Source organism: Euprymna scolopes, chromosome 3, assembly GCF_053919585.1.
Source record: "Euprymna scolopes isolate OS-2025 chromosome 3, ASM5391958v1, whole genome shotgun sequence".
NCBI lineage: Eukaryota > Metazoa > Mollusca > Cephalopoda > Sepiida > Sepiolidae > Euprymna > Euprymna scolopes.
Window position 1 is genome coordinate 75884147 of NC_136484.1, and position 21981 is coordinate 75906127.

The 21981-nt window shown below is 40.1% G+C and overlaps 1 protein-coding gene across 1 annotated transcript in view; it reads left to right on the forward strand.

The window, feature by feature from the left end:
* The first annotated feature begins 18866 nt into the window (after window positions 1-18866).
* The window catches only part of LOC145256310 (uncharacterized), a 65326-nt gene continuing 62211 nt past the window's right edge, over window positions 18867-21981 (forward strand). Inside the window, exon 1 of the mRNA XM_080115041.1 lies at window positions 18867-19264. The gene's annotated coding sequence lies outside the window, so the exon portion shown is untranslated. The remainder of the gene's footprint in view (window positions 19265-21981) is intronic.

Sequence of the window (21981 nt, forward strand, 5' to 3'; positions counted from 1 at the left end):
GCATAATTTCTTAACTTATGCATAATTTCTTAACTTATACATAATTTCTTAACTTATGCATAATTTCTTAACTTATGCATAATTTCTTAACTTATGCATAATTTCTTAACTTATGCATAATTTCTTAACTTATGCATAATTTCTTAACTTATGTATAATTTCTTAACTTATACATAATTTCTTAACTTATGCATAATTTCTTAACTTATGCATAATTTCTTAACTTATGCATAATTTCTTAACTTATACATAATTTCTTAACTTATGCATAATTTCTTAACTGATGCATAATTTCTTAACTTATGCATAATTTCTTAACTTATGCATAATTTCTTAACTTATGCATAATTTCTTAACTTATACATAATTTCTAAACTTATGCATAATTTCTTAACTGATGCATAATTTCTTAACTTATGCATAATTTCTTAACTTATGCATAATTTCTTAACTTATACATAATTTCTTAACTTATGCATAATTTCTTAACTTATGCATAATTTCTTAACTTATGCATAATTTCTTAACTTATACATAATTTCTTAACTTATGCATAATTTCTTAACTTATGCATAATTTCTTAACTTATGCATAATTTCTTAACTTATGCATAATTTCTTAACTTATACATAATTTCTTAACTTATGCATAATTTCTTAACTTATGCATAATTTCTTAACTTATGCATAATTTCTTAACTTATGCATGATTTCTTAACTTATGCATAATTTCTTAACTTATGCATAATTTCTTAACTTATGCATAATTTCTTAACTTATGCATAATTTCTTAACTTATCCATAATTTCTTAACTTATGCATAATTTCTTAACTGATGCATAATTTCTTAACTTATGCATAATTTCTTAACTTATGCATAATTTCTTAACTGATGCATAATTTCTTAACTTATGCATAATTTCTTAACTTATGCATAATTTCTTAACTTATGCATAATTTCTTAACTTATGCATAATTTCTTAACTTATGCATAATTTCTTAACTTATGCATAATTTCTTAACTTATGCATAATTTCTTAACTTATGCATAATTTCTTAACTTATGCATAATTTCTTAACTTATACATAATTTCTTAACTTATGCATAATTTCTTAACTGATGCATAATTTCTTAACTTATGCATAATTTCTTAACTTATGCATAATTTCTTAACTTATACATAATTTCTTAACTTATGCATAATTTCTTAACTTATGCATAATTTCTTAACTTATACATAATTTCTTAACTTATGCATAATTTCTTAACTGATGCATAATTTCTTAACTTATGCATAATTTCTTAACTTATGCATAATTTCTTAACTGATGCATAATTTCTTAACTTATGCATAATTTCTTTACTTATGCATAATTTCTTAACTTATGCATAATTTCTTAACTTATGCATAATTTCTTAACTCATGCATAATTTCTTAACTTATGCATAATTTCTTAACTTATGCATAATTTCTTAACTTATGCATAATTTCTTAACTTATGCATAATTTCTTAACTTATGCATAATTTCTTAACTTATGCTAGTAACTAAGTAACTTAGTAACTAAGATGATAAGTAAAAATATAAACATTTTATGTCAATTAATGTTAATAACTATGAATAGAATATCATATTTCTTTAATGGAAAGTGAGATATTTATTTACAAAAATGAAAATGTGTTTTGATAACAATTTGTTTATTGTTTTCATTTCGTAAATTACAATTTAAGATTTGTTTATTGGTTTATGAATTTAATTAAATATTCAGTTGATATTTTATTATCAATATTTTAGATAATAGTATCTCCTGGGGTTTTCTTTTTGCTTTTTTTATTTGTTTTTAATCGAATGCTTAAATACAAAATCTTGGAAATATGTTTTCAATCTTTTTTAAAACCCATTATGGTGACGTAAGACGGTTTCTCCATGTGTACTTTGTATTTAATTATTCTTGTTGTTTTGGGGGTTGGGACAATGAATAAATTTTATCATGTTCTTGCAGACTTTACATATCCCCATTTCCTTTTATCTATATTTTTCACCAAATACTTTTTCATTCCATATTAAAAAATTTACAACAATTTTTTGAGGAACATATATTTGTCTTTGATGAGTTATTTAATGGTCTTATACTGTTCAACAGAAATGATTCTCCTTTTTCTTTGCTAAGAAAAAAGTCACAATAAAAAACTGACTGTATGCGATATGGATGTAAGTGTAGAAATAAATGTGAATTTGTCCTGGATTAAAAGTAAGGTCAGAAGAACGTCAGAAAGCCGTAATACATGAAGATGTTGAAAAGCTGAATATGACTGACCACATATGGAGGGAAAAGGGAAACCATCTACCCTTATGGGACGAAGTAAAAGTTATAGACAGAGCAGAATAGTGAAGAGTAAGATGACTCAAAGAAGCAGTGCAGATGTTGGATGATGATCAATTACTAAGCAAATCTAATATAGAATTCAATACAATATAGGAATCGTTAAGTGTTCACCATAGTACTTTATATATATATATATATATATATATATATATATATATATATATATATATATATATATATATATATATATAAAGTGCCAGCAAAAAGAAAGTCCGCACTTGTAATTTTTTCCAAAACTACAATTTTAAGCTAAATTTAATATAACTGTTTCAACAACATTGAGAAATCGGTTATAGATTGAAATGTAATGAGAAAACGATACAAAAGACTGGGAAAAAGCACCAAAACGCCGGCAGTATTCGTGATGCCTCTAAATTTGGTCATACTTGAGTTACTTCTAACAGGGAAGACAATGATATCAATTATTGACAGTGGTTTCAGCTAGACAGGTGTTTATTGTGAAAGATTGGTGAGGGGGGGACCAGAGATTGGAGCTCAGATGATCACTTGCCATGGAAATAACGATAAAACAGAGATATGCTCGCAACGTCTCTTCTGTGGGAGAGAGGTTGAAGGGAAGAGAAAAGGGCATCCCCCACTAGGTTACGAAGTCTATTTTGTACTCTGTCAAGGCAAGATAGGCTGTTTTTAGCAGCTCCTGCCTAGATGTGGCAGCAGTATTCCATCCTTAGAGTACTTGGTTTTTATATAGATAGAGAATTGCATCAGTAGTGAGATATCTTCTGGAGCGACCTTGGCAACAGACTTGATGTACGTATTCCATTTCAGATCAGTAGTAAAGGTCAAACCCAAAAGCTTATCAAAACATGGGACCTCCCTTACATGAGAGCCATCCATTTCAATTGATGCTAGATGGGGATCAGAGCATTGATGATGTAAAGATAGGAGCTTGGTTTTAGATGCATTAAACGTAACCAGCCACCTCTTCCCCCACTGTACCACACGCTCAAGATCAGAGGAGAGAGAATCAGAGAGATGCAGTGATAATGGTTGAAATCGCCCTAAACTCTAGAGCCAAAATTGAAGAGCCAGTGCTCAAAACAACGAGATATTATAAAAAGGCTGACTGGGAAGTCATCAGAGATCTTATCAGAGTTGCCCCATGGGGAAATATTTTTTCTCTTCCTGCTGAACAGTGTGCAAACGAGACTACTGAATGGTTCAAAACTGCAATCGAAGCGCATGTTCCCATGCGGAAATTTTATAGCAAGCTCCACTCTCCCTAATGGTTTACTTTGACTTGCGCAACTGCCATTGCTCAAAGGCAGCATGCATACCGCAGATTTAACTGACATAAGTCCAGTTCAAACAAACAGAAGTACATAGAAGTTAGAAGTAACATTAAGAAAGAAATAGCGACAGCTAAGAGAGAATTTATGGAAACCACTAAAAAACGCATCGAAGCACAAAAACTAAGAACTCGTGACTTCTGGAAAATCTACAACAGTGTAGTAAATAATGGGCAATCAACAATTCCCCCACTAACCAACAATCACGAGGTTGTTTGCTCAGCAACCGAAAAGGCTAACATGCTTGCCAGTCGATTTGCCTCAAACTCCACACTGGACCCTTCCAACCACCCCCTACCTGAATTTCCTATGCGGACAGACGCCATGCTAGATGATCTGAAAATCACCCCTGCTCAGGTGCATGCTATCATAAAAAACCTTGACACTTCAAAAGCATGTGGACCCGATCTCATCCCAGCTGTGCTATTAAAAAAGTGCTCAGCTGAAGTAGCTCCAGTTCTCTCCAAACTCTACAACAAATGCCTTAATGAATCTTGCTTTCCGAGCTGTTGGAAAACTGCTTCTGTGGTACCAGTATTCAAGAATTCTGGCGAAAGAACTGACCCAGTAAATTATCGCCCCATTAGCCTCTTCCCACTTTTCGCCAAAATATTTGAGACCTTAATTAAGCATGCTCTAGTCCATCACCTTACAGATGCTAAACTTCTGACTGACAAACAATATGGATTTAGACAAGCCCGTTCCACAGCAGACATCCTAACTGTAATCTCAGAACGTATATACCATTCACTGGACAAAGTGGGGGAGGGCAGAGCGGTAGCTCTAGATATATCTAAGGCTTTTGACAGGATATGGCATGAGGTTCTCCTCAGGAAGATTAGATCATACGGTATCACTGGTAGAATACTTAACATAATAAAATCCTTCTTAGATAAGAGAAAAATCTAGGTTGTCCTCGACGGTCGTACATCTAAACAATATGATATAAATGCGGTAGTGCCCCAGGGGTCTATCCTTGGACCTCTACTGTTCCTGATATTCATAAATGACCTCCTTGACAAAATTGCCTCTGCGATGGGTATATATGCTGATGACACCACACTCTATAACAGACACGACAGGAAACAAATGAACACATATCTAAAGAAATGGCGAAAACACTAGAGGAAGACCTCCAATCTGTAGTGGAATGGGGACAAAAATGGATGGTCACGTTCAATGCCACCAAGACTAAACTAGTTTCATTCAATAATTACAAGAAACCTTTTCTACCACCTATAGCAATGGCCAATGACTCTTTATCTGAGAGTACGTCTTTCAAGCTCCTTGGCCTAACGTTCACAGGAAACATGAGCTGGAACAATTACACCGAGGGCATTGCCAGGGCCGCTGCAGGGAAAGTGGGCTCTCTCTACCATGCTAGAAAACTACTAACACCCCAAAGTATTCTGTACCTCTATAAGGCAACCATTCGCCTATGTATGAAGTATTGCTGTCATATTTGGGCTGGTGCATCGGCTACTAGTCTCTCGCTCCTTGACAAGGTTCAAAAGAGAGTTGCAAATCTGATAGGCCCTGAACTGGCATCTAAGCTTCAGCCTCTGTCCCATCGACGAAACGTTGCATCCCTCTGCCTGTTCTAGAAGTATTCTAATGGTGAATGCTCTGACGAACTGCAAGCACTTGTGCCCCCATGACGTGAACACCCTCGACAGACCCGACAGGCTGCAAAATCCCACCCCCACACTGTAGAAATCCCTAGATGTAAAAGATCTTTCTACTCCAGTAGTTTCTTTCCCAGAACCGCTAGACTTTGGAATTCCATTCCAGGTCCCTGCTTCCCCAACAGTACCGACATGCAGAAGTTCAAGTGCAACGTGAACCAACATGTTGCTGCCCAAATCCCTACATAGTACTCCAGTAGTTGTTGCCCCTGTTAGTAGCCCCCTACACCAAAGTGGCAATGTGCCTTGTATGGGGTAAAAATGTAATAAAAAAAAAAAAAAAACGTTGTCATTTACGGCCTTTGATGTGTTACCGTAGATGGTCGTGTCATCAGCATAGATGTCAACAAATGATTTAAGTATGTGTTTTGGGAGATCATTGATGTAGATCAGGACGAGGGTTGGGCCCAGGATGGGCCCCTTAGGGACTCCAGCATTAATACTGCGGCCCTCTGATTTCTGCCCATCAACCACTACTCTTATAAGCCTATCAGAGAGAAATGATTTCATGATTGAGAAAAACATTTCCAGTTATACCATAGCTGCAACTTTGTGAAGTAGAACTTTATGCCATACCTTATCGAAGGTCTTTGATATGTCAAGAGCAATTGCCCTAGAAAGGAAGCCTTTGTCAAGAGATTCACTAATCCTATGTGATATAACCATTAGCATATCTGCTGTAGATCTAGCAGAACGGAAACCATATTGCGTGTCACTAAGAAGGTTATTTCTCCTGAGGTGGTTGACTATTTCTCTATTTAATATGGATTCCAGCAACTTACTCATGTCACACAAGAGACTTATTGGTCTGTACTGAGAGGGAGATGACTTATCACCTGAATTCTTAAATACAGGGCAAACTGATGAGGTTTTCCAGGGTGTTGGAATGCACATCTCTTTAAGGCAACGCTTAAACAGTTTTGTAAGTATGGAGGCAAGTTCTGGTTGAAGCTTTTTTAACACTATAATTGGAATGCCGTCAGGACCAGTTGCTTTACTGGAATTCATTCACCTTCCCTTTCTCTTTTTATCACAATTTTGCTACACATGTCGGAATTCAAATACATCAACAAAACGCCATTAAAACAGGCAATTGACTTTTTACTTTTAGACAAAATTAATTTAAATGGAATCAAAATCTCACAATCTACTTTTGATTGCATAAATTTTGTTCTAGAATTAATTAGAGTCATTTGTTTGTCTTATTTGGAGCGATGCCTCTAGCATCACATTGGCCAAATGAATACAGCCAGCCTCGGCTCAACCGAACGAGTCTCCAGCGCTTCCAGTTCACACCAGCAGCTTCCTGCCCATTCCCACAGCCTTCCAGCCCTTGGTGCCATCAACTCGCTCCAGAGCCTCCAGCTTCCTCCTGCAATCTCACCTGCACCTTGCTCCTCCAGCCTGCAACCTCGCTCACACCTTGTTCCTCTGGTCTGCAACCTTGCTTGCACCTGGTTCCCTACCGACCATCCATTCCCTAACACTGATCCTCCGTTCTCAGTGTCGTCCATTCTTTAACGCTGACTACTTCATTCTCAGTGTCCACCATCCGTTCTGGATCACCCTGACGTCCAGCCATTCATTCCAGACCCAGCAAGCAACTTTGAACTACGTTGCATCTAGAGTACCTGTTCCAGACCTCCAGACCTTAGCCTCCAGTGACGTGCAACCTTCCAGGAGACTAACATCCAGATCATACAATTTTTCACTTCCTTTGCAAATAAAAGGCGAACCCTCATCTTTAACCAAACAAACTGTGTCTGTCATTCTTCTTTACCTTTTTGCTGTTTACTTTTTACCTGTGTCTACCTTGTTGGTTGTTAGGCCAATTGTCCTAGGACAACCGGCCCCGCAACAGATCCTAACTATGACGTCATAAAATGATGACAGCCATCGCACTAAAAATAACCAATATTTCCATATTTCGAAGATGTAGCTGTTGCTTACAGAAGAGTTTGCATTTTTTATACTATATAATGTGATAATACAATTTTTGGTGCTAGTGCACTTATTGATCTGCGCTATTTTTTAAATAGTATTTTCAAGTTTAATTAAAGTTTTATGATATCTGCTTTTATTAAATTGTAAGGTTAAAGTACAGAATAGGTACAGAACACCCTCCCCTCCTCATGTTAAGAATGGCTTTCTGAATAATAACATTATTTAAGCATAGATCAATAAGTGCACTAGTATCCAATTTTTTTTTTTTTTAATTCAATTTTCACCCCAAACAAGGCACAGTGCCACTTTGAAGCAGGGGGCTACTATTAGGGAATTAATTAGCGGGGGCATTATGAAGGGAGAAGAGTAGAAAAATGTTTGTTAACATTACACTTGAACTTCTGCATATCATTGCAGTTGGGAAAGCAGAATCCCGGAAGGGAGTTCCAAAGACCCGCAGTTCTGGGGAAGAAACTATTGGAGTAAAAGGCTTTCTTGCACCTAGGGATCTCCACTGTAAAGGGATGAGACTTAGTAGCTTGTCGGGTTTGTCGGGGGTAGTTACGTCGGGGAGGTACAAGTGTTTGCAGTTCGTCAGAGCATTCACCATTAAAGTATTTGTAGAACAGGCAGAGGGATGCAACATCTCGTCGATGGGACAGAGGCTGAAGCCTAGATGACAGTTCAGGACCTATCAGGTTGGCGACTCTTTTTTGAACCCTGTCCAGGAGCGAGAGACAAGCAGCAGATGCACCAGCCCAGATGTGACAACAGTACTCCATACATGGGCGAATGGTTGCCTTATAGAGGTATAGGATACTGGCAGGCGTAAGTAGTTTTCTAGCACGGTAGAGGGAGCCAACCTTCCTTGCAGCAGCCTTGGCAATGCTCTCAATGTATCTATTCCAGTTCATATTCCCTGTAAACGTTAGGCAGAGGAGTTTAAAAGAAGTACTTTCAGGCAATGTGTTCTTGGCCATTGCTATTGGTGGTAGAGAAGGTTTCTTGTAGTTATTGAAGGAAACAAGCTTAGTCTTAGCAGCATTGAATGAGACCAACCATTTTTGCCCCCATTCCACTACGGATTGGAGGTCATCCTCTAGTGTTTCTGCCATTTTCTTGGATATGTGTTCATTTGTTTTCCCCTCATATCTGTTATAGAGAGTGGTGTCATCGGCAAATATACCCATCTCCGAAACAATATTATCAGGGAGGTCGTTTATGAATATCAGGAACAATAGAGGTCCAAGGATAGACCCCTGGGGTACTCCCGCATTTATGTCATATTGCTTGGATGTACGTCCGTCGAGGACAACTTTGATTTTTCTATTACTTAAGAAGGATTTAATTACGTTATGAATTCTTCCAGTGATTCCATATGATCTAATTTTCCTTAGAAGACCATCGTGCCATACCCTGTCAAAAGCCTTAGATATATCAAGGGCCACCGCTCTACCCTCCCCTGTTTTATCCAATGAACGGTATATACGTTCAGAAACTACAGTTAAGATATCTGCTGTTGAACGGGCTTGCCTGAATCCATATTGTTTGTCAGTCAGGAGTTTAGCAGCTGTTAGGTGCTGGACAAGGACTTGATTAACTAAGGACTCAAATATTTTGTCGAAAAGCGGGAGGAGGCTAATGGGGCGATAATTTAGTGGGTCAGTTCTTTCACCAGAATTCTTGAAAACTGGTACCACAGAGGCGGTTTTCCAGCAGTCGGGAAAACAAGATTCGTTAAGGCATTTATTGTAAAGTTTGGACAGAACTGGAGCAACCTCGGCAGAGCATTTTTTTAATAGCACAGCCGGGATGAGATCTGGTCCACATGCTTTTGAGGTGTCTAGGTTTTTTATAATAGCATGTACCTGAGAAGGGGTGATTTTCAAATCGTCAAGTGTGGCGTCTGTTCGCAGAGGAAAATCAGGGAGTGAGTGGTGTACCGAGTTCAGTGTGGAGTTTGAGGCAAATCGACTGGCAAGCAGATTAGCCTTGTCAGTTGCCATGCAAGCAACCTCATGATTGTTTGTTAGTGGGGGAATAATTGACTGTCCATTATTAACTATACTGTTGTAGATTTTCCAAAAATCCCGGGTTCCTAATTTCTGTGCTTCGATGCGCTTTCTGGTGGTTTCAGAGTAATCTGACTTAGCTGTGTCTATCACTCTCTTACAATTATTTCTAGCTTCTATGAACTTCTGTTTATTTGAGCTGGACGTACAAAGTTTTATATTAATTACATGGACAGGCGAGGTCATGACGTCGTCGAATATATCAGAGTAGCAGTGGAGTATGTGAGCCCGTCCTTCCTAGTCAAAAAGCCTAATGGAGGACATCGCCTAGTTACTGCATGTTCCAACATTGGTCGATATGCGAAGCCTCAGCCATCTGCCATGCCGAACATTGACTCAACTCCAAGGAAGATAGGTCAGTGGCGATGGATTATCAAAACCAACCTCACTAGCACCTTCTATCAGATCCTCTTGGCAAAGGAATCCATGAAATATTGTGGTATTGTAACCACTTTCAGAGGCATGCATGTCTATTCAAGATGCGCAATGGGTATGCCAGGATCAGAAACAGCTCTGGAGGAACTAATGTGTAGAGTACTAGACGACTTGCTGGTGGAGGAATATGTGGCAAAGTTTGCTGATGATCTTTACTGTGGAGGGAACAGCATTGAGGACTTATTATCAGTTTGGCGTAGAGTCCTCGCAATTCTAAGACTATCTGCCAGCATAACCATAATATGTTCTAAGCAAACAACCATCCTTGGATGGATATGGTCAGAGGGATCCGTGTCATTCCTAGTTGTTCCCACTTTCTTAGCTCTTTAGATTAAGCTACTGCAGGAAAAGAGTCACAGGATGCTGTAAACTGGTCTGACAACTTACATCAAGCATTCTTCACTGCTCAGAAGCACCTGCCTTTGGCAAAAACCATTCATGTGCACCATCCTGCCAACCAGTTGTGGATCGTGACAAACAGTTCTGTCAAACAACACAGTATTGGTGCCCTGATGTACGCAGACAGAGGAGAAAGACTACTGCTCTGTGGTCATTTTTCTGTGAGACTACATGGCCATAAATCCACCTGGTTACCATGTGAAGTTGAGGCATTGGCTGCAGCGATCACATATTTTGGCCTATGTCTGATTCAGTGAAAACATCATCTTGCTGTCCTCACTGATAGCAAGCCCTGTGTTCAGGCCTATGAAAAGCTCTGCCGAAGCCAGTTCTCAACCAGGCCCAGATTAACGTCGTTCCTGTCAACTGTCTGCTGTTTCCAGGCTTCTGTCCAACATCTTGCGGGCAGAGCGAACTTGCTTGCTGACTTTGCCAGCCGTAATGCTCCTGAATGCAGTCACCCAACATGTCAGGTCTGCTCCTTCTTATGGGTACAGGAGGAGATTGCTGTGTTTAGGACTTCCCTCTTGTGGAGATAATTAAGGGATTATCAAACCTCCCATATACTAGCTGTCCCACACGGAAAGAAATTCAAAATGACTGCTCAGACCTTAGATGAACATGGGCACACCTGATGCAGGGAACTCGCCCATCAAAGCGAATTAATGGCATGGGATGTGAAAAGAAATCTTTAGACGACCACATTAGCCCAGGATGGCCTTGTAGTTGTTTGTTGAAAGGATCCTCTTCTCTCGCAATGGGATGCAATTGTTGTCCTGCGACATGCTCTACTGACGGTGCTGCATATTAAGCTGTTGCACCCTACCAAATACCAGATGAAAAAGGTAGTGAGCCAGTATTTCTATGCCTTGAACCTGACTATATCCCCATGTCACCAGTGTGCTCCATTGAGCAGTTCCCCACTCGTAGCTGTTCCTGTCTTGTGAAATAGACAGAGAAATAGACAACTGATTTTTGTCTTACGGGAGCACGTCACTTCTTATACCATTGTACTCCTTATTCCAAATAAGCAAAAGGACACATTGCAGGAGGCTATTCTAAAGACCTGTTTGCCCATCAGACCCATCATTAATCCACCTGCTGCTGTAAAGACAGACTCTGCCCCCAGCTTCAAATCCCTTAAAAATGATGAGTTTCTGCTCACTCACCATATTTCAGTAGAGATAGGTAATCCTAAAAACGTCAGTCATAACCCTGTTGCTGAAAAAGCCATCCAAGATGTCCAGCGAGAGTTCCTCAAGTTGGACCCAGCTAGGTCGCAGATCTCTACACTCTCACTCACTGTAGCATGTTTCACGTTGAACTGTAGGTTTAAATCACTCGGATTGTCCCCCAGAGAAATTTTGTATCATGGGGACAAGTCAATGATATGGATCTTGTAGAAGAGCAGCATCATAGGCGCAAGGCCAACCATGTTTACAGTGAGCAGTCTAAAGCTCCAAACTGTTCACATAGGCCTTGTATGGAGGTGAACGTCGGAGACATTGTGTACCTTCACAGAGACCTATCAAAAAATTAATGATGTGAGCGATACCTAGTTTCATCCAAGCAAGATGGGTGGATCTACATTCAAAAGTTTGCTGGCTCCCAGTTAAGGGCTTGTACATACAAGGTTCACAAAGATGATTGCTTCAGGATCCTTTCTCATCCAGGTAACAGTCCGAGGATTAGTCTTGAGCATCCAGATGACAGTGATGAGGAAGATAGTGGTCTGGCCTTGCATACCAAACTCGCCATCCCTGATACAATTAGCAGTGTAGACAGCAATAATGGGTAATTACTAAGCGGTAAACCAGCCAGCCAATTGTGACTGAGGAGAAGATTCCAGTCAACTCCTCCCACAGAACAGACACAACACACCCCATTGATAAACAAAGACATACTTATCCCCCCAGACATATGGTGAAACTATCCTGAAAGACTATATTACTGACGCTCATCTTTTAGATCAATTAAAAAGCATTAAAAACTACATAACAACAAAAAAATGAACCACTTTTTTTTATGAAAACTTGTTATTTCAAATCTCTGCTAAAGATTCCTCCACGATGTGAATGTGACAAATCACTTTAGTGCATGCGCAAATGCATCATGTAATAAAAGCGTTAACAAAAGCAGTGAAATGGCACAAAATAGTCCCAGGCTCTAGGGGTTAATACCACGTAAGCGATAAATTTGCAGTTTAAATGCCAGATTCGTTTTCAGCGACCTCGATAAACCCTAAAAACACAAATTAGAATGGTCGGTGTTGTGTTACAGTTAAAATAAATATTGACCAATATATTAAAAAAACGCACTCAGAAAGACACCCATTTATATATTTTGTTTAAATAGGTTCGTTTTGTTACTTACATTAAAAACTTTTGTGTAAATAAAAAAAAAAAGTTTCTTTTTCAAATCCTTAAAAGTTTTGTAAATATTTAATATAAAAAAAAATGTTTTGTAAATATATATATATTTTTTTAAATCTTAAGTTTTGTAAATATATTTTTAAAAAGTCTTGCTCACGAACATCCGACCATGTCTGCTATTTGACGTGTTCACAAACAACCAACACCAAGGTCGAACTACCAGTGTCACTTGAAATGTGTGCCGGTCTTCATCGTCTGCTACAGAGTCTCTATTCTTTGTTTGGTCCCTGTTTTTAAGTAAAAAGGTTTAAATGCAATTTAATAAATTTGAAAGAAAGAATGAACCAGTTAAAACAGTTAAAACATTTATGGTCGAGACTAAAGGTTTGCTACATTTATTGACTTCCAGTGTAAAAAACTAAAAATCTCTACAAAATCTCTACAAAATATATACTGTGAAAAATTTTACTTTTTTGGAAAAAAGCTCCTGTAAAAATTATTCGTTTAACAAGTTTAAAAGCTAAATAAATAACTAAATTTCGGTAAATGTTTAGTTTAGCAGCGTAAAAAATTATAAAAATTATTTATTTTTATATAAAACATTATTATATAAAACACATTATTAGACCCTAAGGCTCAAATAAAACCAGAAAACAATTCATTTTGGGCAAACGTGTAGTTTAGTTGATGAAAAAATTAATAAAAAATTAGGTAAATGTGTAGGTTAGCAGCGTAAATTATTTGACAGGCAAAAAATTTGTAAAGTCAAACAGAATGAAGGAAGAAAACGACCACGTGTCTGTGCGTGTTGTCTTACCTGCTGGGAGGATCACAGGGAGGGCAGAAATTAAAAATGGCGGCTGTGGTTTTTGTAAGATTATTGAGCAATGACGTCACCCCTCATGTGACTGTTTTTCTGGCCGCCGATTGGCTGATGACGAACGCTTGGACAATAAAAGGAGTATGTTCAGAAGATCGAGGACAGTGTGTATCAACTACATCAGTGTGATTAGAAGTTCGACGAGTGTGTTAATCGACTGCCATAGTTGCGAAACGAATTCAAGCTATTTCGGCGAAATGGGGGGAAAAATTGACCTCAAATTAATACCAGAGTTTGATGGATCAACCCCGGTACTTGACTGAGTGGAAAAGGTGGAATTACATTACCTTTTGTCTGGCGTAAAAAACTTCGAACTTGTTGTTCCTCTGCGTTTGTCCGGTGGCGCCTTTGCGGTGTATCAACAGCTCAGCCATGAGGGCAAACAGGACTACGAGAAAATCAAGGCGGCGCTGTTCAAGGCGTTTGTGATTGACCCCACCACTGCTTGGGAGCAACTTGAGGCAAGGACCTTACGTCCAGGTGAAACGGTCGACGTGTACTTGGCAGAGTTGACAAAGTTGACAGTATTGTTTGGTGGACTGCCTGAGCGGGCCTTAGCATGCAAATTCCTAGCAGGACTCCCGACAGGAGCAAAGCAACTACTACGAGCTAGCTCAAGTGCAGATTCGTTACCCTTAATGACCTAGTAGATCGGGCCAGGACTGTAATGAAGAATTACTCCAAGATGAGGGAACCAATAATTGCTGCTGCTCAGTCCACACCGAATGATAAGAAACCGTATCAGGGACCCGGTCCACGTGGTGGAATCATATGCTACAGATGCAATGGACAGGGCCACATTGCAAGGAACTCCCGGCAACAACCAATGGCTGTTCGCTGCTACCGGTGTAAGGAAACTGGCCATATAGCTCAAGAGTGTCCGGAAAACAGAACCGGGGACAAGGTGTCAGCGTTGACCTCTTCCCCACGCAGAAATTAAATGAGACGCTGCTGGTCATCCCGATATATATTAACGAAACACTGTGCTCAGGACTCCTCAATTCCGGGTGCTCCCGCACTATCGTATGTGCAGATCTCTGCCATACTTGGAGAAAGAAGAACGTCAGAGTGACTACCATCAGTGGAGAGACGTGCACATGTTGCGGGGTGGGCAATGTAAACATTCGGACGGAAAATGGAAGCTCTGCTAACCTAAAGGCGCTGATAGTGCTCGAAAAACCCCTGAGTTTTGACCTGCTCCTAGGATATGATGCCATCAGAGCCCTTGGTGGTGTCTATATAACGGTGACGGGGGCGGTACATTTTCAGGAGAAAACCCCAGTGTGTGCTGCGCTAAGGATCGACCAACCAGACTTCAGCGTCGAATTTGACGAGCAAAAGAGGGCTTGGACTGCCTCATGGAAGTGGTCGGAAAACCGGGAACCAGCCAAACTGCAGAATGGAATAACTGAATACCATGTGCCCGACCACATGAGGCCCGCGTACGAAGAAGAACTTCGCAAATGGATCGAGGATGGCTGGCTGATTCCCTACCCCTACAAGAAACTTGGACCTCCTAAGGGTCTGATCCCATTAATGGCGGTTGCTCAGCACAACAAAGCCGAAGTCAGGCCGGTAATGGAATACCAAGAACTGAACTCGTATGTTGATGCATTCACAGGTGATGCTGACGTGTGCGCTAGCAGACAATGAGAGTGGCGGCAGCTGGATTCTAATGTGTCCCTGTTGGATCTGAGAAGAGCATATCTGCAGGTCCGGGTTAGCGAGACACTGTGGCCGTTTCAGACGGTAGTGTTTGCCGGTAGGAGGTATTGCCTCACAAAACTGGGCTTTGGACTGAACGTTACGCCCCAAATAATGAAGACGATCGTCAATGCTGTATTGTCACAGGATAAGACCGTAAAAGAGGGGACATCAGCATACCTTGACGACATATACATGAATGAAGACATTGTGCCGTCATCACGTGTGAGGGCCAAGCTAGCTGAACTTGGACTGATGTGTAAGGATCCAGAACGCTTGAAGGATAGTGCTCGTGTCTTGGGGTTGAATGTTCAACAGGAGCGAGGGACCTTGAAGTGGGGGCATGAAACTGCAGTTCCTGAAGTGCCCTATGTCCTCACGAGGTGGGCTATATTTTCCCTGTGTGGAAAACTGGTGGGACACTTACCAGTATGTGGATGGACTCGGGCCATGACAGCCATCATGAAGAGGAGGGCGAGTGCAGTTACCAAAGGCTGGGATGACGAAACGGTGGACAATCTGTTGCTGCGCATGGTGAAGGAGACCATCACAAGAGTCAAGCAGTAGGGCCCCGCTAAAGGAGATTGGAACGTCCAGGGAGACAGGCTAAATGTGTGGGTGGATGCGAGCTCCCTCGCGATTGGGGCGCTATTGGAGATGAACGGGTCTGTGATTGAGGACGCCTGCTGGTTGCGACCAATGGATGATGCTGTTCACATCAACCTGGCAGAGTTGGATGCGGTAATAAAAGGAATAAACTTGGCACTCCAGTGGAAAGTCAAAGAATTATGCATATGCACAGATTCACTGTGCGTATACCACTGGATAGTTGACACACTAACAGGCAAAACGAGAGTGCGCACCAAGGTGGCTACCGAAATGCTAATCAGACGAAGGTTGGAGACAATAAAGAAGTTGGTGGAAGAGTACGACCTATCGGTGAATGCAGTGCTTGTCATTTCAACCTGCAATCTTGCTGATAGACTTACCCGTGTGCCCCAGAGATGGTTCGACGCAATGAAGAAAGAAGCCGAACCAGGGTCTTTATGTGCTGCCTCTGTTGAGGAGACGGATAAAATCAAGAAGGTACACCATGACAGTGGACACCCCGGAGTGAGACGGACATATTATTTCGTACACTTAACCAACCCGTCAGTGTCCAAAAGCAAAGAAGAAGCAGTGGTCAAGGAATGCCAAATATGCCAGTCAATCGACCCTGCTCCCACCAAATGGCAGAAAGGTCAGCTGGAAGTCGACAAGAATTGGAGCCGACTAGACATGGACATAACCCATTATGGTGATCAGCACTTCCTCACACTGATCGATTGCGGACCAACGAGGTTTGCGATCTAGCGACTATTAACAAGACAGGACTCGGCTAGTGTCATCCGTTAATTAGAGTCCATATTTTACGAGCGGGGGCCACCTGAAGAGATTCTCACTGACAATGACACAGCCTTTTGCAGTGGAGAATTCAGGCGTTTCATAGACGAGTGGGGGATCCGGCTTAGACACAGGTGTGCGTATGTACCGAGTGGCAACAGTATAGCGGAGCGGTGCCACCGAAGTGTGAAGAGGATAGCAGCAAGGAAGCAATGTATGATTGCAGAGGCAGTATATAGGTACATTACAACACCAAAGGATGACACGACTGCTGAAAGTGCACCTGCTAATGCGATATATTGCTATTGAGTGCGTGTTAAAGGCATTGACGCCTGCCTAATCAGAAGAGGACGCAAGGACGGTACAAGTTAGGGGACACCGTCTGGGTAAGGCCTCCCAATAACCGATGTACGACCAGTTTCAGAAGAGGACAGATCACCGGCATAATTAGTGAGCAGGCTGTGCTGGTTGATGGTACTCCACGGCATGTGAGGGATGTCCAGCCCGCCCTTCATACAAACCAAATGGCGAACAGCGAAAATGATGAATCATCCAATGATGAAATGTGGATCCGACCTATGCCCCATTGCCATGATGACATGGCTGAGAACTTCAGCACAGATGGCGATAGTTCCAGCACCACTTCTGAGAGCCCCAATGATGATGGAGCCCAGCTTGAAGGAAGGACTGCTGGCAACGTTAATGGCGACAGGTCTGTTACCCCTTCTGAGAGCTCGGATGAAGATGGAGCGCAGCCGCATAGTAGGACTGTGGACACTGACCCAAGTAGCCCTGATGAAGATGAAGAAGTCCAGCTAATCCCCCTCTGTAGAAGTGCTCGTGACAAATGACCGCGGCCGCAATGCCGCATGTGTGCTTTTGAGACCAGGGGGGGGTGTAAAGTCGAACAGAATGAAGGAAGAAAGCGACCACGTGTCTGTGCGTGTTGTCTTACCTGCTGGGAGGATCACAGGGAGGGCAGAAATTAAAAATGGTGGCTGTGGTTTTTGTAAGATTATTGAGCGATGACGTCACTCCTCATGTGACTGTTTTTCTGGCCGCCGATTGGCTGATGATGAACGCTTGGACAATAAAAGGAGTATGTTCAGAAGATGGAGGAGAGTGTGTATCAACTGCATCAGTGGGATTAGAAGTTCGACGTGTGTTAATCAACTGCCGTAGTTGTGAAACGAATTCAAAATTATAAAAATTATTTATTTTTATATAAAACCCTAAGGCTGAAATAAAACCAGAAAATTTTCATTTTTATTATTTTTTCATAATTTCTATTATACTAAATGTATGATATTCGAGATCGACATATTGTTTTTAGAATTTGGTCTTTCTAAGATTTGACAGATTGGCCTTTTTAAGGCCAAATTTGCCCCCCCCCCCTTTTTTTTTACGTTTTACGGCATATTTTTTTAATTAAAGTCTAAAAAAGGCCAAATTTGGCCTTAAAATGGCCAATCTGTTAAATCTTAGAAAGGCCAAATTTTAAAAGCAATACAATGACCTTGAATGTCGTTCATTTAGTAAATAAATAAAAAATAGTGAAAATATAATAAAAATGAAATTTTTTGCTGGTTTTATTTCAATCTTTGCGTCTAATAATATGTTTTATATAAAAATAAATAATTTTTATAATTGTTTTGTTTGTCAAATAATGTACGCCGCTAACCTACACATTTACCTCATTTTTTATTAATTTTTTCATCATTTTTATTAAACTAAATGTACGACATTCGAGGCCGCCGTATTGCTTTTATTTGGCCTTTCTAAGATTGGAAAAATTGGATTTTTTTAAGGCCAAATTGGACCTTTTTCATGAAAGAGTTATGAACCCATGTTTTGGCCGCCATATTTTTTTGTAATAAAAGAGCGTAAATAGGGCCAAATTTGGCCTTAAAAAGACAAATCTGTCAAACCTTAGAAAGGCCAAATTTTAAAAGCAATACGGCGGCCTCAAATGTCGAATATTTAGTTTAATAAAAAAAACAATGATGAAAAATTAATAAAAATGAAAGTTTTCTGGTTTTATTTTAGCGTTTAGGTCCAATAAGGTGTTTTATATAAAAATAAATAATTTTTATAATTTTTTTGTCTGCCAAATAATTTACGCTGCTAAACTACACATTTACCCACAAGTTTATGATTCTTAGAGTTCTTTTGATGTTTTTTTCAGTTATTCATCGTTGTTTTCATAGAAAGTTTTCCCTTTTTTTCTTAGTAACATTAGGAAATGGGTGGGAGTGGGAGGGTTCTTACTTTCGTAATTTTTAAACTAATCCTTTTTTTGTCCTAAAGTTCTCGGATTTAAATTAAATATGAAAATATAGGATTTATATAAACTTTATAAAAATTTCATTTTTTAATTAGAAAAAAATATGCAAACCAATCACGAAAGAAACAACAACAAAACAGCGGAATGTTACCATAATAGTTAAGTTCTACTTTTCATAATCACAGGAAAAGTGAAACTAAAGAATAACAAAAGTTTTCATGAAATAATTATTTTTCTTATATTTGAAAGTCAACAAACACTTTTATTATTGCGGATAAGCAAACGAAAGGATATTAAAACTTTTGAAATTAAAAAAAAATGTGAAAAATAATCTAGCAGAGTAAAAGTACGAGTTTATTCTATTTTGTTTCCGGATTTTATTCTTCCCGTTGAATTGTGATTTAAAAAAGGTAAGATTCAATTCTTTATTTTTATTCTTGGCCCCCAAAATCAACAGAGATTGGACTATTCTTGTGATTGCGGTGTAATGTTGTTCTGTGTTGTTCTAGGAGGTCCACCCTCCCAGGCTTTACCTTCTCTTTTTTGAAAAGGGGTTAGTTTATTGCTAATTACGTTAGGTGCCCTTATCGAGGTATGCCGATGGGACTGCCTAGGCACTTTTTTGCAGGTCAGAATGCACGTCCTCGGGAGAGCTGACTTCTTAATCCCACTTTCCGACCCTGGTGTTTTAAGTTCTTGCAGTGGGAGCTAACTAAATACCCCCTCCTCGTTTTGGATTATTTATTATTATATTATTATACCCGATCCGAAAATGTGAGTTTCGCGTAACTTATATTAAAAAACAACAAAAAAGAAATTAAATTAAGGAAATGGAACTCCTGACTCTTTTGTCTTCCAATTATTCGTCTGCTAAAATTTTAATCACGTGATTACGGTGTAAGCGTCAATAAAATAAACCATTCATTCAAGTGCCGCTTGTTATGGATTTAGCTGAATATGATATTAAAAATTACTTTATTGTTACTTTATTGGCACTTATGTTACCGGGCTGGTGGGTGTATTGTAACTATTTTATACTTTCACCTAACAAATTCATAAACAAAAAAGATATCGTAAAACGTTGATTTATACGGGTAATATCCATTGAGAGCGTATGGTGGTTATATGAGAAAATAAAGCTGTGTAAATGTTTCTTTTCTGTGTCTTAGTACATTAGAGGTCATTTCGAGTTAAAGGTGTATTTACTGCACCCATCTAAACTTGAGAAAATCATGATTTAAATGTGTATGTCTCGTCTAAATAACTAACGATGAATATCTAATATGGCCGACCAGACGGGTGATCAAAAAGTCAGATCGAGCGCACCGGAAACCGAAATGAGACTAACGAAATGAGACCAAATTGACACCTCGGAAATTCTAAAAGAAACAATTTAAACAAATTTTATTTTCTACTTATGTAGAATAAATGCAACAACAACAACAACAACAACAACAAAAGAAAACATGGAAAATAATTATAATTAATTAATTTTTTTTTCAAATGTGTTTTTAATTTTTTTCAATGTTTTTTTTTTTAATGTAAAATAATTGCATGCGATGCAACAAAGGATTTCGCCGAATTTATTTGTTCCCACTCGCTCTCTCCACATAAATTCACCAAGATAGGAACTAAACAGATTCCCCGAAGTGTAATGTGCATCCAGGAGACAAGCGCCCGCGTGTTTGTGTGTTGTGTGGGTGCGTAAGAGAGACGGACGAAAAGGAAAGACTTACCTCGGGACCGGCTCGGCATCGCCGACCGAAAATAGATAAAGAGAGATCAAGATGGCGGCCACCGTCTTTTGTAAAGGATGATATCTCGCAAAGTCACATGAATTCTCGCAATATACAAATTTAGCCGGCCTACAACGACCATAAAAGCGGGTGATTGAAAGACGTTGGGAGTGCGATGATTGACTTGGTCGGGAATCGTGTTGCTGTTGCTTCTCGTGCCGTGTGAGCATATCTTACCGTTGTTAGGTCCGTTCTGAGTAACCGTTCGCATCCGTCTAGGTACCTTGCTAGTTGGATTCTGTGCAGAACCGGTGTTTACTGGTTATTGAATTGCTTTACGTTGCTGCAACATTATACATCTACAGAGGGCGCAGTATTTTTAATGGATTTTCCTTATACATCTACAGAGGGCGCAGTAATTTTAAAGGACTTTCCTTACACATTTTCTACAAGCTATCTCGGCTATTTGGCCTCTAGGACTATGACCGAGTCGAAATTTGACTTAAAGCTTTTACCCGAGTTTGACGGGTTCACGTCCATTGTCGACTGGGTTGAAAGGGTCGAGCTGACGTGCGACCTTTGTGAGGTAAAAAGGGTACACACTGTGATTTCCCTGAGATTGGCTGGGGGTGCCTTGAGTGTATATCAGCAACTCAGTGCTGCCGAAAAGGGAGATGTCACCGCAATTAAAGCTGCGCTGTACAAGGCATTCGCCATGGATCCTTGTACGGCCTATGAAAAATTTGCTTCCCGAAAACTTCTACCGGAGGAAAGCGTGGACGTTTTCTTTGCGGAGTTAAAGAAACTCGCAGTCCTATTCGGTGGAGGGGTGTCGGAGCGGACGCTCGCATACGCATTTGTGGCGGGCCTTCCCACTCGGGTGAAGCAGCTACTGAGAGGCTCAATCAGCGTTTCAACAACGCCCATGGAACACTTGATGGAACGTGCTCGAGCCATCATCAAAGATGACGAGGACCTGGGGGAACCAGTTGTGATGGCGACACAGACAGGCCAGATTGGTGCTCGGGAGATTCCGAATCAGAACCCTGCAAGCAATGGGAAATGTTTTCGCTGTGGCAGACGCGGACATTTTGCAAGGAATTGCACCAACAGGGGGCGTGTGCGCTGTTTTAATTGTGGCGGTTTGGGGCATCTAGCCCAAAACTGTGCGGGAAACGTATCAGGGGAGAGGACGTCAGCGCCGCCCTGCTCCCCGAGCAAAATTTGAACAAGGCGCAACCAGTGATGACCGTCTACGTAAACAGGATACCCTGCTCAGCACTTCTCGACTCAGGCTGTTCGCATACTATAGTGAGCGCCAGGCTGTGTCCAAGTTGGACTAAGAGAAAGATCAAAGTCACCACAATAGGAGACGAGACCCAGACATGCTG